The 6,000-nt window shown below is 41.8% G+C and overlaps 1 long non-coding RNA gene across 1 annotated transcript; it reads left to right on the forward strand.

Annotated features, from left to right (window-relative positions):
• Positions 1 to 1,870: 1,870 nt before the first annotated feature.
• LOC101007165 lies at positions 1,871 to 2,234 on the forward strand. Its single transcript, XR_644479.2, has 2 exons — positions 1,871 to 1,956; positions 2,073 to 2,234. It is a non-coding gene; the product is annotated as an uncharacterized LOC101007165 (long non-coding RNA).
• Positions 2,235 to 6,000: the final 3,766 nt, after the last annotated feature.

The following is a 6,000-nucleotide window of genomic DNA, read 5'->3' on the forward strand; positions in this document are numbered from 1 at the left end:
TCAACTGATTGTATGAGGCCCACTCACAGTATGAAAAGTAATCTTTATGTGAAGTCAACTGATTGTATATGTTAACTACATCTACAAAATACCTTTGCAGCACTACTTAGATTAGTGTTTGATTAAATAAATGGGCACTAACGGCCGGGTGCAGTGGCTCACGCCTGTAATCCCAGCACTTTGGGAGGCTGAGGCAGGGAGATCACCTGAGGTCAGCAGTTCAAGACTAGTCTGGTCAACATGGTGAAACCCCATCTGTACTAAAAATACAAAAATTAGCCTGGCGTGGTGACGGGCACCTGTAATCCCAGCTACTTGGCAGGCTGAGGCAGGAGAATCACTTGAACCCAGGAGGTTGCAGTGAACCGAGATCGCGCCATTGCATTCCAGTCTGGTTGACAAGAGCAAAATTCCGTCTTACCACACAGACACACATACAAAAAGGCACTAAAGCCTGGCCCCCATGATGGCACAGGAAACTAATCGTCATGGAGACTTTATCCACACTTTTGAATATATGTTACATTTCAATATTAAAAAAACACACAAAATCATAAAGCAATCAACAAAATTAAGCTGAATGCTTCATAATTGCTGCATTCCCTGGGAAGCTGACTGTGAGATGGAGATTAGCGTGCAGGACATTTCTTACGGGTTGTTCTTGGGATCAACACCTGTGGAGAGGAGAAGCTGAGGCAGGATCAGGAAGCGGGTAAGTAGAGTGCAATGCTGGTGAAGCGGCATCGCTGTCTGTGGTAAATATCCGGGGTTCATCATCTCTCGTCAAGATGACTACCGACATGGACACATATGGTTGAGTTAAGGAGCGGAAAGTTTAACAAGCAGAAGAAAAGAGAGAGGACACCAGCTATCAGACATCCTTGAGGGAAAGGCTGGCCCGTGACTGACTGCAGCAGCTTTTATGGGCCGGCTTGAGGAGGCGGTGTCTGATTTATGTAGGGCCCAGCGATTGGTTAGACCAGGGGCGACGTTTACGTAGCGCGCAGGGAAGGCTGGTCACCCCACCCTAATCTTATTCAGCAACTAGGCTTTCCACTTGGCCGGCGCCATGTTGTCCACTCCGTACTGTACGCAGGGCTGGCAAAAAGAGAAGCTGGAGCCGTTCTAGGCATGTTCTAGGCATTTAGAACATGCCTAATCCCACGTAGTGTTTTTTGTTGTTGTGTTTTGAGACGGAGTTTCGCTCTCGTTGCCCACGCTGGAGTACAATGGCGTGATCTCGGCTCACCACAACCTCCGCCTCCTGCATTCAAGCGATTCTCCTGCCTCAGCCTCCTGAGTAGCTGGGATTACAGGCGTGAGCTACCGCGCCGGCCCCAGGTAGTATATTTTTATTGGCACAACTGCCGGCATTCGCCTGTGCAAGCTTTCGGCTTTCTGTCTATGTCTGCAGCTCGATTTTCCAGGCTGCTCTTTGTTAGAAAAGAAAATGATTTGGGGGCGGCTTTTCATTAAAAGGAAAACCTTACTGAGGACTCCCATACCCTCACTATCTGCCTCAGTACTTTCTTCTTAACTCCTATATCACTGGGTCAGCAGCAACCCCAGTCAGACCTCAAGGGAGATGGGAAGATGGGACGATCTGTCAGAGCTATGCTGAGTTGAGGCAAGAGGGCGGACCTTTATGGTTTGCGAATCAGTGACTCATCGGAGCTCGGGCAACCTGGAAGGAAATGTGGCTTTGGGTGAGGCAGGTGTCTTCACAGGAGGCAGTCTCTTTGTATCTGGAGGGGCAATTGTCAGTGTTCCCCTAGACTGAAGGGTGAATTATGGAGAATGGAATAGAACGTTTTGTTATAATGATTTGGTTGATGACTTACTTCCTGTTTCCTTAGCTTCATCTTGCTGAGCAAAAATGAAGGAGCCTGGACCCAACTTTGTTACTGTGAGAAAGGGTCTTCATTCATTCAAGATGGCTTTTGTGAAGCACCTACTGTGAGTAGATGATTTCGTGTCAGAGACAGTTAACAAATCCTCACAATATTGCTTCATGTACAGTTATTGGAGATGAATAACTCACATTCTCTTAATTGTAATGGTTCCTTGGAAAGTCATCGTGGAAGATGAAGGCTGGCTCATACATTTTCCCAGACAGGAATTTGGCTGCCAACAGGGAATTCTGAACAACTGAAAACTCCAGATGAATGCACAACATAATGATGGTTAAATTAAAAAAAAAAAAAAAAGCACGGTAATAAAATTTCCATGAAATATTTTGTGTAAGCGCAGATAACCAGTCATTTTCTTTGTAGAATTCTTATTCTTAAATAATTGAGAATACTTTGTTCTTTGTAATATGTGATGGGCAGCTATACTGTGATTCTTCTGAGTGACTCAATTTTATTTTTTTCACATTTAATGACTTTGTTTCTCCTAAGTGAATGCACAGATAGTGTATTAATCAGGGTTCTCTGGAAAACCAGAACCAATTTATTATCAGGTACTGGTTCATGCGATTGTGGAGGCTGAGAAGCCCCATGAGCTGCTCTCTGCGAGCTGGAGACCCAGGAAAGCTGATGAAGGTCAAAGAAAGGCCTGAGAGCTGGAGGGCCAATGGCATAGATTCCAGCCCAGGTCTAAAGACCTGAGAACCAGAAGCACAGAGGGCAGAAGATCAACATCCCAGCTCAGTCAGACAAAGAGAAAAAGTCCTCCCTTCCTCTCCCTTTTTCTTCTATTCAGACCCTGGATGGATTGGATGAGGCCCAGCCACGTTGAGGAGAGCCATCTGCTTTAATCAGTCCACCAACTCAAATCCTGATCTCTTCCAGAAACACCTTCACAGATACACCCAGAAATAACATTCAACCGGTTAGGAGCATCCCATGGTGCAGTCAAGTTGACACACAAAATTAACCATCACGGATACACATCAAAGTTAAGTAATATTAACATAGACTTTGGCAAGCTGTATTTTAAAACACAGTAGGTTAGTGAGTCTCGTTTAAGAGCACTAGATGAAAACCACAGATAAGGATGTTTTTGACGTTCTGTGTCTGACCTTTCAGATTCCCTGCCTCCCTCCCCACCATATTCTGAACCCCAGAATGCTGACCTCTATAAACAGCCTCACCTGGGCTCTGTTACCCTCTGGCTTCCCATTGGCTCATGGAGGCACAGAGGAAGTTGGGGCAGGAGGACAGAATGATTGGGGTACCAATGCTCCTCTCAGGCCATGGGTCGGCAGGGGCTACATTCCTGTGTGAAGCTCACTGCCTCACAGTTGTCTCCTCTAGCTCTCCGTGGGGTCTGGTGACCTCTCTCCTTACAGTCCCATCAGTCCTAGGGAAAGTAATGGCTCTCCAGGGGGCGCTGCCCATGGGTGCTTCAGTGTCTGTTGTTGGTTCCCATAGCCCCACCCACACCTGTGTAAATAGCTCTCCATTAACCTCAGCTCGGTTGCCTGGTTTGAATGTACCATCTGTTTCCTTCCAGCACTCTGACTGATACAGCATTTTTGGCGTAGGTCTCCATCACATGTATTTACCTTTGTGTCCTCTGTATTCCTCGTTGATCAGGGTTGTAAATTTTCTCTTCCTGTGACACTAAATTGCCCTTAATAAAGCTTGTTGACCCTGAAAGTCAAAGAGGGCAAAATCAGAGCTAGTCTCAGTTTCTTAAAGTGAACATTATACAGAAGGTTAGGAAGTATTAAATACAAGTATTCACAGATGTGTTCCCCCCTGCAAAGCTAATAAACATACATATGTACTTTTGAAACCAGTGTAACCCCAAGTTGTTTCTGGCTCCTAGTAGGTGCTGATTAGAGCAATGAGTTCCAACTCAGCAGTTTTTGTAAGCTGAACATGAGCTGTTAACATCTCTGCATCAACTCGGGTTTCCTTTTGCTTTTGTTAAAATTGAAGTTTTTCATTTAATATAAGATTTAGAGATTTCTGTCTCAGAGCTCCCCAAGATTTGCTACTTTTGTCTACCCTTGTTTTTAATCTTAAAAATTTAGATTTACTTGTAATTCTAAGTATGAACATTAATTTTGCTTTTATTTTCCATTTTACTGCACAGGAGGAGGGGAACAGATACCAAACCACTGATTATTTTACTTCCATTGTTAATACACATGAGAATGTCGGTCGTCTTGTGTACCTGGAACTTAAAAAAAATTGGTTTTTAAAAAATATAGTAAAATATACGTAACATAAATTGTATCATTTTAACCATTTTTAAGTGTACAGTCAAATGGCATTAAGTACATTTGCATTGTTGTGCAACTGTCCCTACCATCCACCTCCAGAACCTTTTTTTATCTTCCAAAATTGGAACTCTGTACCCATTATACAATAATGGCCCATTCTGTTTTCCTGTAAGCCCCTGGCACCCACCGTTCTACTTTGCTTCTAGGAATTTGACTACTCTAGGTACCTCATATAGGTAGAATCATGCGGTATTTGTCCTTTTGTGACTGGCTTATTCCACTTACCATAATGTCTTCAAGGTTCATCCATGTTGTATTAATAGCATGTCTTGGAATTCCTTTCCTTTCTAAGGCTAAATAATATTCCATTGTATGAACAGACCACGTACTGTTTTTCTTTTCATCTGTTGGTGCAAACTTGGGTTGATTCTACCTTTTGGCTGTTGTGAATAATACTGCTGTGAAGATAGGTGTACAAGTATTTGTTCAATCTTTGCTTGCAGTTCTTTGAGCTATATATGCAAAAAAAATGGGATCCTGGATTATACAGTAATTCTGTTTAATTTTTGTGGAGCCACCATATTCTTTTCTGTGGTGGCTGCACCATTTTATATTCCCAATAGCAGTGCACAAAAGTTTTTCCACATCCTTGATGGCACTTGTTACTTTCTGTTTTTTGTTTTGTTCTGATTTATCTTTTGACATGGAACATTCTTATACATGGTTACAGATCCATCGTGGTGGTCTTCATCAAGTTAGAGGCTGCAAAGCATCCATATCATTCATTCTTCTAGGGATAAAGGCATTTGTAAAATATCAAATTCAGTAACACTGTTAAATATCTTAAACTTTGTGTGTGGGAGGGAGTAACTACTGGATTTTATAAGTGCTTATTACACTTGAAGATGACACATTTCTTTTTTTTTTTTTTGAACATGGTATATATCTTTATTTTAAAAAATTATTTTCAATATTTTGTTGCTTTCTTAATACAGATTTTTGTAATAGTTCTATATGTATTGCATTTTTGGTACTAGTATTAGTAACAGTTTTTATTTTAATTTTAAATTGTCTCTTAATATATTGAGATATTATTGAATTTTTATATAGATCTTTTATCACCTTGCTTAATTCACTTATTGATTTCAACAGTTTTTTTTTATTATTATTATACTTTAAGTTCTAGGGTACATGTGCATAACGTGCAGGTTTGTTACATATGTATACTTGTGCCATGTTGGTATGCTGCACCCATCAACTCATCATTTACATCAGGTATAACTCCCAACGCAATCCCTCCCCCCTCCCTGCTCCCCATGATAGGCCCTGGTGTATGATGTTCCGCTTCCCGAGTCCAAGTGATCTCATTGTTCAGTTCCCACCTATGAGTGAGAACATGCGGTGTTTGGTTTTCTGTTCTTGCGATAGTTTGCTGAGAATGATGGTTTCCAGCTGCATCCATGTCCCTACAAAGGACACAAACTCATCCATTTTTATGGCTGCATAGTATTTCATGGTGTATAGACACATTTCTTTTCTATTGAACATTTTACAGAACAATTTAATTCATCCGAAGTAATATTTTCTGAAGGCCACTATGTACCAGGTTCTGTTACAGGTGAATGGGCCCATCAGTGAACAAAACCTTAAAAAAATTACAAATCATTTGAAATCCACTATTACAGTGACTTCTTTAGGGATGACGCTGTTTTCCTATATGCTACCTAGGAAATGTGCTTCCTTCCAAACTCACTGTTATGTCTCAAGAGATTAGTTCATGGCTCAGAAGAGACATGAGTGAGAGGCGCTCCTTCTACGGCCCTTAC

Source organism: Papio anubis, chromosome 4 (genome assembly GCF_008728515.1).
Source record: "Papio anubis isolate 15944 chromosome 4, Panubis1.0, whole genome shotgun sequence".
In the NCBI taxonomy this organism is placed as follows: Eukaryota; Metazoa; Chordata; class Mammalia; order Primates; family Cercopithecidae; genus Papio; species Papio anubis.